The sequence below is a fragment of the Xenopus laevis genome, chromosome 4S, assembly GCF_017654675.1.
Source record: "Xenopus laevis strain J_2021 chromosome 4S, Xenopus_laevis_v10.1, whole genome shotgun sequence".
Taxonomy (NCBI): domain Eukaryota; kingdom Metazoa; phylum Chordata; class Amphibia; order Anura; family Pipidae; genus Xenopus; species Xenopus laevis.
This window is the reverse complement of record NC_054378.1, coordinates 93,316,175-93,328,238: the sequence shown is the minus strand read 5'-3', so window position 1 is coordinate 93,328,238 and position 12,064 is coordinate 93,316,175. Positions and strand designations below refer to the sequence as shown.

Below are 12,064 nucleotides of genomic sequence, written 5' to 3'. Positions count from 1 at the left end.
AGTTCAGTGTGAGTCCCCTCAGTAGAGTGCGTGTCCCCTCAGTAGTGTGTGTCCCATCAGTTCGGTGTGTGTCCCCTCAGCAGTGTCCCCTCAGTGTGTGTCCCCTCAGTTCAGTGTGTTCCCTCAGCAGTGTCCCCTCAGTGTGTCCCCTCAGTTCAGTGTGTGTCCCCTCAGCAGTGTGTGACTGTGTCCCATCAGTTCAGTGTGTGTCCTCTCAGCAGTGTCACCTCAGTGTGTGTCCCCTCAGTTCAGTGTGTTCCCTCAGCAGTGTCCCCTCAGTTCAGTGTGTTCCCTCAGCAGTGTCCCCTCAGTTCAGTGTGTGTCCTCTCAGCAGTGTGTGACTGTGTCCCCTTAGTTCAGTGTGTGTCCCCTCAGTAGAGTGTATGTACATGGCACAAATCCCGTCTCCTCCATTGCCTAAGCATATCAGTGTGGAAGCAAAGCAACAGCTGCAGCGAGTGAGGCTAATGATGAAAGTCCATTATTCATTCTCTTCCACTCCACTGACCAAGGCTGATAATCAATGAGAGGGACCAGGAGAAGCGTTTAAGAAAGGGACCGAGGTGTGTACTGAAAATACAATTCCAGCGGTTTGAAGTATTAGGAAAGCGCTCCATTTACTCGCTCTCCTCTATTGAATCAAAAAACAACGAGCAAAGCATTCTTTAGTGGAGCGCGATAATATTATTAACGGGGCGACAGTTATCGGTGCAGGCAGAATATGGAATCGGGTCGCAGCATCTAAATGTCCATTTACCTCATCTGTTTTCATGACCATGTGGCGCTTTTCAGCGAGGAACGTCGGCCGGGCTTCCACCTGCAGCCAATAGGGGGAGCCCGCTATCACCTTGTGACGTTAAAGCTCCAATCAGTTAGTGGAGAAGTCATAAGCGAGAGATTGTTAGCGAGGAAATTCTCCTTTTGCCCCCACATCCCGCCAGTGTGCTGCTTTATTAGTGTGTATGGGGACATAAATCAGGGCTGGAGCTAGCTGTCACCTCTGTAAGTACTCATGTATGTGTATCTATGTGCATCTCTCCTCATCCCACAGCCACAGCATTGCATCGTGCCAGAGCCCAGAGCATTGAGTGCGCACAGGTAGTAACCACTCAGCTGGCAGCCTGGGGACACTTTATAGCCTGCAGCATCCAAAATCCCATTAGCAAGTGTGTAAGGGGTCTATTCCATTGCAAGAAGGAGGGTGCCATCACACACACACATATTGCCAGCAGCCTCTCAATCACAAGAGTCCTGCAGCAATGTAAGGGTTAACCATTCATTCCAAGGAGCCCAGGCATTGCAAGCAACTGGGTATGGCAGCAAAAAAATCTGAAAATCAGATTGCAATGTTCTAACTGATGCAATGCCACATTCCCCACATTAATAACGTGTTACATCTTTGCATCAGTGGTTTGGTATTTGTCCATACATACATATATATATTAGTGTCTGTATTATGTTATTGTTAAATACAGGGCTGTTGTATGGGAGCTGTTGCTACATATGATCGTGGCACATAAAATCAGTGTGTGTGTGTGTCTGTGTGTAGCGGAAGGCAGAGAATGTGCCCAGAGCATCCCTCTCTCTCTCTCTCTCTCTCTCTCTCTCTCTTTCTCTCTCTCCCCCCGTCTTGCAGTCAGTAGAAAATTCTTGCCTGTCTTTCTGAGAAGGCTGTAGCTGAATCCATCCCATTATTAATGTATGGCCATCTTTCAGCCATTTCCCTGTGCTGTATTATCCTATTTTGGGGTGTACAGAGGCTGTGCAAGAATTTCTGGATTTGGATGCCAGACCCCCCCTTCCCTTTTTTTTCACCATCGTCTCTGTAATAAAACATTGATTTCATCTCCCTCTCTCTCTCTCCTGTACAGGAAGGGGGGTGTTGTAAAGGAGAACATTATGTTGCAGATAGCAACAGCACTGATCAGCTAAGGAACAAATAAGCCTTCCAACCCCACACAGATCCATCAGACACCTTCCCAAACCAACAGGATCTGACCACAAAAAGGAGCTTGTTATCCCAGCCCTGCATCGTGCTTTACTGAGGAAACCCTCATTATTCCATTCTTGCATCTCTGCCTTTCTTCCCACTGCCAAGAAGGATTTTGCCTGCCACACAAAAGATTTTTCAGCTGCTCCAACCAAATCCCCATTCTTCTTGCATCTTGGTTCTATCTTTATTTTTATGTCTTTCTACATCCAGTTTTCTTATGTGGATATGCAAGGTAGAAGAGAAAACAGCATAATCCCAACATGTCCAGAGCTTTAACCCAGCAAACTGACGGATCTGTATCTACAAACCCAGGTAAGTGCACGACCCACACAGATTTGTGTACCTGGGAAGCTAATTCTAATACTGGGCTGATACCTAGACTTGTGACTGTGTTAGAATGGGGCGAGCTGCATTCAAATTGCTCTGTATCAGAACCACACTGTAGGCATCTCCAGCAGCTGTTGCTTCTGCCAGTCTCTCTTGCCAGTATGGCTGTGGGGAGAATATGTGGATTTTATTTATACAGCAGTGATAAACCTGTGGGCCACCAGGTGTTGTTGAGCTACAACTCCCAGCAGCTGTCAGGGTGTTGCTGGGAGTTGAAGACTTATTACTTCTTGAGGGCCACAGGTTGCTTCCCTGTTATACAACTATAAATCTATAGATTCCTGAGTACAATTCAACCCGTGTGTTTTTTGTTTTTGCCTAAAGAACCCTGATTGGCAAGTTTTGTGGTTAGGAGTTCTTCAGTTTGACAATGCCACCTGTTAATGTCAGTCAGTTTACCTGATATTTAGCATGCAGTCTGAAAGCTGGACATTGCTTTCACCAATTTTTTTTTTTTGGAAACCAGTGGGCCCCTACTCATTTCCAAATACTACCTGAATTCCCTTATCCCATAATATTCCAAAAGCAAATAAAGAGAAAAAAGTGGTGTTGTCTGTAGAGATGTTGAATATTATACACTGTATGCCCAGCAATCACATGGCAATGCAGGCAGTAGGAAACATTGTTCCTTTGTACACGGCCTTCAAATTAGGCCTAAACTCCTTCCCATGGGAGATATTATTGAAATGACAGGGTCCCCTGAGTAGGTGCAAAATGGTATTTAGGGCAGTGTTACTGTGTAAAAGATATCTGTGTATCAAACGAGAGACGTATGTGGTTTTATATATATATATACAAAATACCAAGCCCCCTCCATGCAAATAATTATACCAGCTCCAAGACCCTTCTAATTCCTACAAATAAGAATGAACATATTTAATTCTAAAGAAAATACAGCCAGTGTTCATTTTGAAACATTTCTGCACTTCTGCTTGCTATCTGGACAGAAGTGCCATAATATTGTCTTGCCTGTAGAATTTCTTTGCATTGAATGGATTAATTCTGTTTCCAACAATATTCTGCTTTACACCTGAATAGATAATGGGACAGTGCATCCCTAGCACAGTGATTTGCATTATGCATATAAGGCCCACATGCTTATGCACTGCATTCTTATCTCTGCTGATATGTACTGTAAGAGATCAGATGCTCTCACCTGTATTGTTCATGCACCGTATTTAATCCCTTTATGCAGAAAGTAATAGGGCTCTTGGTAATAACCCTTAGAGATAAACTAACATTTATCCACAATGACCTGTAGTGTTTAGTCTTCATAATATCTCTGGTTATATGTGTTTTTGTAGGGAACTACAACTCCCAGCATCTTAGCAGGGGCATACTGGGATTTGCTGCTCCTTTATAGCTAGGGGCCTGAAGTTGTCTATCTTTGGTCTAAAGTTAAGTGTAATACATGATTCAGTGCAATTCATTGAAAACATAATAGCTCAGTAGATATCATCATAAGAATTTAGTGTTTTAAATAAAGTGTAATAAACCCCCTTGGGCATGTTATGTAAGAGAAAGTCCTACATACAGATTGAACACCATATTACTGGTTAAATAAATATGTCATAATAAAACCCCTGAATGCCTATGGAACACCCTTGGTCTTTTATACATGTACCTATGTGTCTCCGATCTTGCCCTTGTGTCTTTTTTTCCCACAAGTCCAGCAATTGCACAAGTCAGGAAAATATTGTACATGTAGTGTGTGGGTTTGCAAATGGCGAACAGAATAAGTATCACTCGTCTGCATAATGCAAGGTCTTACAGATAGTACTCCCTAGCATGTAACAGAATCACAGTTATATGCTTCTCTTTTTTAAATTATATAAACATGTCATAATGAGGCGTTGAATGTTGTCTCTTCTCTTTAAACTCTATTTATTTGAATATTCTCGTGCTTTGTATTGCTAATTAATGAGAAACGTATGTATCCTCTCTTCAAAAGTCTGTCATATGGCTGTGCGATAGGCAGGCTGGATCATAATTCCAGCATCACAGAATAAATGCGTTGATCCACTGACCGTATTGGGCTATGCATGTATAATCTACTAGTTATGATGTGCATGCTATTAATAGCTTTGGGAATCCATGTTTAATGCTACTTTAACACATTCATCTGAGACACTTGTGTATAATCAGGTAAAGTACAACCATATTGGATTGAACTAGTGCTTCCTACCTGAGTAGCCCATTTATCTGCTCAGCCACCATCATATACTTCAATAGAGCCAGTAATTCCCCAATGCACATATCATATTCTGGAATAAACCAAGGACAATATTCCTGCATCTTTTAGCTCCCAGTACTAAAAAAAAAATAAATAAAAAAAAATAAATATATATATATATATATATATATATATATATATATATATATATAATACACAAAAGCCATGAATATCTTGTAAATTATATCCTTATAAACGGTGAGTAGTGATGTCATCAGTTATAAACGGTGAGTAGTGATGTAATTTCTGTCACATGACTCACTAAAATTTGTGTATTATAATTAATAAAGTACCCCCAGTTGTAAAATATGAGGATATTATAAGTTACCTCGGAGTTCCATGACCTGTATAAAAACACTCGGCCTTCGGCCTCATGTTTTTATATGGTCATGAAACTCCTCGGTAACTTATAATATCCTTATATTTTACAAGAGGGGGTACTTTATTCACTATATATATATATGTACTGGTGCTGGTGTCAGTGGTAGCTTAATTTACACTTATTTGTCATTTACATGTATCTGTCTAAAGCTTTTTTTAAGGGATCTGAATAGGCGTAACTGCCTGCCCAGAATCACAGTACAAAAACTGTAAGAAAAGTGGTCAAAGTAGGTAAAGTAGGCAAGAGGGCAACCATACACCAACATGGCATCAATTGTGCAAGATGCTGGCCAGAACTCTCTGCATAACCTGCAGCATTTCAATTGTAGTTGAAGTAGTTACACAATGTAGGCTATAGGTTGGAGCTCCTACTTTAAATAACAGGGCTCTTTGGCCCCAGGCTCCACATTCTACCCCACATTTGCACCGTTACACAGGTACATGTAGCAGTAGCATATAGTATCAGGCTATATCCAAGATACAGCACATAGTATCAGACCTGTTCCAAGATGGTTAAGGGCAGAACTACAGTAGCGATTGACAGTTCTGTTCTATTCAAGAAATTCCTTAGCAGGCAGCTGAGGATTTTGCTGGACGTTGAGTGAATATATTTTGATAATAGATTATGAAGGACCTGAATGAAAATAGACAGATGGTTACCTAAGGATGTTTACCTTTATCACTAATTTAAAATCAATTACATGTAAGGGCTAGAATGATCTATTTACATTTAATAAACCTGAGCAAATGCATAAAAGGGAAAAATAACCCGTTAATTGTAATGAACCCTTCTTTTAGTAAAAAGCTGTAGTTGGCACGATATATTTGTCCAGTTACCTGTGGCCCCAAACCTAAATTGGTATTACTGAGGGAAGCATCAGCACTTGAGCATGATAAATGCTTTTTATTAAAAGATAGCGAAAGATGAGTAAAGTCTCAAGCACAGTAGGCACTTGCTCCTCAGAACAGGTGTACAGCAAGCAAACTTTTTCATAACTATTCCAAAAAATAATTCATTGTTCCACTATGTCTTATGGCAGGGGTCCCTAACTTTTTTTTACCCATGAGCCACAGTCAAACGTAAAAAGAGTTGGAGAGCAACACAACAACAAGTCCCTAGGCATGGCAAATATGTGCTGTGATTGGCTATTTGGTAGCCCTTATTTGGACTGGCAGCCTACAGGAGGCTTTTCTTGTCAGTATACTCATGCAACCAAAACTACAGATGCCCTGAATTCACTATTTTAGGATTTAGCCGAATCCTTTGTGATAAATTCAGCTGACTATTGAACCCATAACATAACAGATATGTGCAGAGGAATTAAATTTTGTTATGCACTACTTATTTATATCTTGACCATGCAGGCACCAACTGTGGCAGTAGTGCTGTAAATATACTCTAGGAAGGGCCTGTAGCTGTAGGATACTGCACATAGTAAGGAAAAATGTCAACAATGACAACATAAGTCCTGTCTAACCTATGGCCTCCATCTGGGTGGTACTAAAATTCATAGAATAAGCCATCGCCTGAATTCTTTTGGGTATGCTGAGAGAGGTAGTTGAACAACAGGTATAGGTCCTGGGCAAGTGAATGGCCTGGAGAAGGCCTCTCATATTATTTTTAAGAATAATTTTGATTCATACAAGCCAAGCTATGCCATATTTATCAAAAAGCTTCAGGCTGGATAGCCATGCTGCTGAGGGCAGACCTGTGTATAGCTTTAATAAATATTCCCCTCTAATTTCTTGTAGATCTTTTGCCACAAATTTTCCATTGTGCCCACGTATTTAAGAAAGGTGTGCACAAAGCAGTGGAGTAGTGAATTATCTGCATGCAACTTACGTTTTTGTGTGCTCGACAATATCTTGTGTGAACTGAGGGAATAACTTGTGTGCATGAGAACACTGCATAGAGCTGGGTGCCTTAAACCTTCTCTAAGGGGACTGACAAGTCTGACAAGCCCCCTTAATGATCCAAGAATTGTTTTGGAAATAGGTTTTGCACCTTGTTTTATTATGTTAAAAATGTTTACTATAGGGGAGTCATCTTAATCAAATGGGGACCCAGTTTTTTTGTGTTAATACACACACACACACACACACACACACACACACACACACACACACACACACACACACTCATGCATAATACATAAACCTGCACACAGACTTTTAGCACAGTCATACAGTTAGAAACATACATATACACTTGTAACATAATAAGACAAATGCATCTGTTGTTCTGTAAGTTATAATGTAGCACTGCATATTTATTTTATCTGATTGGTTCCACAAATTCTAAAAATGTAAATAAATTCAGGGCAATATCAATAAAGTGTCGAGGTTTTAAACATGGTGCAGAAATTGATAACTGCATCAATAATCAGTTGCCTTTTGTAGGTGAATGCGGGGGAGGGATTAAATCTATTTATCTGCCCACAATTGAAATGTGGATTGTTTCCAAAACATTCTGTTATTGCATTTGAAACAGTAGGAATAAAGTAAACTGTGCATTTTGACATTTTCAATGTCAGTGATCACTACAATTGTGGTTAAAAAAAATTAAATCTAAAACCTGAAACAATATTCATAAAAGTTAGTATTTTTCAAATTTTATGGTCCAGCATGTGCCCTAAATTTGCACCTCAACTTTTTTACACCATACACATATATTTTTGGTTATCGAGCTGCACAGCCAGGCCTTAAGTAGAGGACACAGAAAGTATTTGCCATGACCCTAGCCTCTATGTCGGGTACTTGACCAAAATACATCCTTAAATAAATTGCAAATTTATTTTTAATTAATTGATTGATAAATAAAATATGTTGCCCGTTATCCTGTGTTCTGGACAAAGGGAGTTTGGATGTAGGGTTTGACACCTGTATGGAGAACATTATCTTTTGGGGTAGGCTCTCTTTTTCATACATTCTGGGGACACTGTATGGGTTCTGCACTTCGATGTTTTTTTTGGGAAAAACTTAAATTCGAATTTGATCGAATGCGTTATTACTTCGATTCGAATTTGATCCAATACGGACCTATTTGATCGAAAATTGACCTATTCGGCCAAAAAATTCTTCTAATTAATTTTGGTTGGTCTTTTTGAATTCAAATTTTGAAGTTTTTCAAATTCGAAATTTGACCCTTGATAAATATGCCCCTTATTGATGGACTTTTTGGGGGCTTTAAGGTTTTGGCGGGCCAATCATGTGCCTAGCAAGGTTCCTTCAGTAACCAATTTGGCTGTTTATGCACTTTGCAAAAACTTGTTGGGATGGGTTAAGTCATTGTTCAAGTAATACCATATGATAATATCAGTGGAAAAAAACCAAATCAAATGTGCTTATTATTTCGGGATCTCTGCATTGTGTGCTTATGATGTTGTAGGTGCTGTCTTCTTCTTTGAAAGGTGACTTATTTGTCACGTTAAGAATTGTTCACTACTGATACTAAATAAAAACCTTCAACCGTATAATATTGCTCTGCATTATTTGATGAACCAGCGATCGGTTGATACTGTATACATACTATTTGTGGGCGGCCAAATATTAATGACACTCAGCATTAACGTAAAATAAGCAAATCTTTATTGAATATTAAAAATGATTCCCTTTTTATTTTTACAAAGCATCCATGTTATATACATGTAGCATTGTAGCTTGTAGATTGTGTCTAAGCTAAAGGAATCTGGCCACATATGGTACATATTAAGTGTTTGGATGTAATTTGGAGTCCCCAGTTCTGAGGAGGTTAATAGAATGTAAGCCAAGCCTCTTTTGCTGTGAATAATGGTGGTGGAGCTTCTGGTAGCTGTGAAAGCCAAAGAACAAGCTGTATTTGCCTCCTACACGAGCCTTCCTGCATTCTAAGTTAGCCCTTCTACGCTATCTCCATAGTAACTCAATGCTGAGGCACAGGAAGCTCTGCAGGTCTTCTCTGCTCTTTATATACTCGGAAGCTGCCGGTGGGAGCAAACAAAGCCATGGCAGAGGAGGGAAAGACTTAAAAAAGGATAAAGGGATAGAAAAATGAATGTATTATGCAATTCATGGGGAGTTGTATTGGCAGCAGAAAGATGGAGGTGGTCATGCTTCAAATGTGTTGTAAGGTCACATCTTGACTGTGTGTTGGGATTTGTTGTTGTTGATGGCTGTTGTTGCTTGTTGGAGTTGATGGTCTCTCTAAGAAGTTTATTCTTTGAGCCAGAAATAAAGAAAAAAGATTTCCTAAAAATTTAAAATAGACTGTATATGACAAAAATATCTAATTTCCACACACTAGGCTATTCATTGCAGCAGCTTACATTTAGTAAAATATGCTTGGCAATTAAGAGATGTCTGTTGAACACATATGTATACAAACACCTAAATTAACTGTTGGTGTTTTGAGCTAAAAATGACAAAAGACTGCATAATGTTCATGAATTAAACTGGTTTATAGCACATATTCAGATATAGGATCCATTATCCGGAAACCTGTCATCCAGAAAGATCTGAATAACTGGAAGGCCATCTCACATAGATTCCATTATAATGAAATAATTTTTAAAAATGATTCCCTTTTATTCTGTTAAAATAAAACAGTACCTTGTACCTCCCAACTAAGCTATAATTAATTTTTATTGGAAGCAAAACCAATTCAAATGTCTATTTAATGTGTAAATGTTCTTTAATTGACTTAAGGTAGGAAGATCCAAATTACAGAAAGATCTGTTATCCAGAAAACCTCAGGTCCCAAGCATTCTGGATAACAGGTCCCATACTTATACATACATTTTCTTATTACAGTGGCTTTTGGTAAGAATCAGTATTTGGTTAGTAAGACTGGATCTTTTGGAAAACTGCAGCTCTGCAAAATAATTGGAGCTCTTTTCTTTGACCATAACTCAACAGGAACTGGTTCCTATGAGGCTGAAGTCTGTCTTTCAGACATTTGGATTATGGTGTATGAGACGATCTTATTGTAGGATCCACCAAGTATGTCAGCCTAAGTTTGTCTTTGCCCCAGGCAGCAGAAGGCAGATGGCTTGATGAGTAATTGAAGGGGGCTGCCAGCCAACATTTTGAGAGTTTGGTGCTGTATAGCTGGAGAAGCAGTGTGAAATTGGCAGGTAGACCAGCAGATATATAGAATACTGGTGTCTTCTGAGTGTGAGTAAGATACAAGCTGGATGACAATTATGGCAGGTTTCAGTGCATTTCAACCATGGATATAGTCCTCTATGTTTATTGTTTAAAGTGAAACTATTCTACATTGGCTTGTATAAAAGTGAAGTTTAGCTATAGGCACATAGTAGAAGTGTTTTAACTCTCTCTGTGCATCATCAGGGCAGGAATGCCAAACTTGTCTGTACTATGATTTGCAGATTCACCAGGGCTTTCAGCTTGACATTGTTGCTCCAAAGATGATGTGTTTTACTCATGCAGTTGACCTGTGGTTCTTAAGGGTCCTCTAATCCAAAGATGCACCATCACACCAGAGGAATGTTGGCCTCTTTCCCAGCTTTCAAATGCCCTAAAATGTTAGCGGTGAAATTCTAAAGTAACTGAATTCTGAAGAAGGTCCCTGTCTCTGTCCTACTGCATATTTGGTGTCTTTGACACTGCAGATATTGGTGTATTACAAAAGGACTTCTACAAACAAGGACATTGTACCACTAATGTGGCAGCTACTGATGCCTGTCTTAATGCCATGTGCTTCTGAAACAAAATTGCTTCCCAACCGATGAATGCATTTACTTTCAAAATGTATAAGGTTAAAATAATGTTTTCAGTTTCATCAGACCTAGTGTAAATAGGTGTGTGTATGGCTATATCACCTTAAATCCTGCTGCTTTTATTTACTTACACAATTGCATTTATTTTTAGGTATTTCTTGGCTATAACCTTGATTTAAATAATTAAAACAAGATTGAACAAAAATCTAGAATAAATTAGTCCAGTGGAACATCCATTCATAGATTACCTAAAAACCTCATGTGACCTATTGCCAAATGATGTCAATTAAAAATACAGCATGAAAATCCAGCATGCTTTGGATTCAGCAATAAGTGGTTTGTACACTGCATGTTTTAGGATCTTTTAAAATAATTGATACCATAATCAAAATTTCTCCGTTTTCTCTTTTGAGTGGTTGCCATTTTCGTTTTGTCCACCAGCTTTGTTATAATACGTGTGTCTTCAGCCTTCTTTTTGTTACTGGTAGGCACCCATGTCTCCGTTTTATGCTGCAATTATTTGCTTCTTCTATGGTAAAATATCTCATTTGTTTTGTCCACTACAGAGCAGATGGATACTGGCTTACACAGTGCACAGAGAACCTTGAGCAAAGATAGGACTGACACTCAGGGGAGCTGCTTATTAGTAAACCAGCCTATGGCTCAGACTCACAGCAAAAATTAAACCTTGATGCTTCCTTATTTCATGCCATGCTCCCTTAATTATTATTGCAGTGTCATGGGATGCACTATGTTTTCATTTTCTGCATCATCTGAATCATTAATTGAAGCTGTTTTAATCTTTTTTATCGGGTCTAGTCACTTACTCCCATCCCATTACCAACTGGAGCACAGATTCTTATATTTAGCTATTTGTTTTATGTCATACTCTACACAGTAATGTTCCCTGCATGTTCTAACATGGTGCCGAAATATCTTTGGAACAGGTTAAGTGTAGGTTCACTATAGGTAAACTCAGAAGCAGATTCGTTTTACGGCAGTTTCCTATCTCCATAGGTAACTGCTGTGGAACATTCTGTACATATAAATACAAAGCAAGGGTTGTTATAACAGCCCAAAGTACAGTACCTAAATATACAGTTATAGCACCTATTATCCAGAATGCTTGGGACCTGGGGGGTTTCGGATAATGGATCTTTCCGTAATTTGGGTCTTCATACCTTAACTCTACTAGAAAATCATGTAAACATTAAATAAACCCAATAGGCTGGTTTTGCTTCCAATAAGGATTAATTATATCTTTGTTTGTGTGAGTAACGCTCGCAGGCGCTTCTTTCCGTGGCGGCACCCCATCCAAGATGGCGCCGCCCAGGGGAAGCCACGTGTTCAGTG

At 39.3% G+C, this 12,064-nt stretch overlaps 1 protein-coding gene across 3 annotated transcripts in view; it reads left to right on the top strand.

Annotated features, from left to right (window-relative positions):
- The first annotated feature begins 302 nt into the window (after positions 1–302).
- Positions 303–12,064, top strand: part of nr2b (ionotropic glutamate receptor subunit NR2B) — a 280,900-nt gene continuing 269,138 nt past the window's right edge. The window contains exons 1-2 of one of the 3 annotated variants that reach the window (XM_041591111.1): positions 303–563; positions 1,872–2,305. The gene's annotated coding sequence lies outside the window, so the exon portion shown is untranslated. 3 annotated transcript variants of the gene reach the window in all.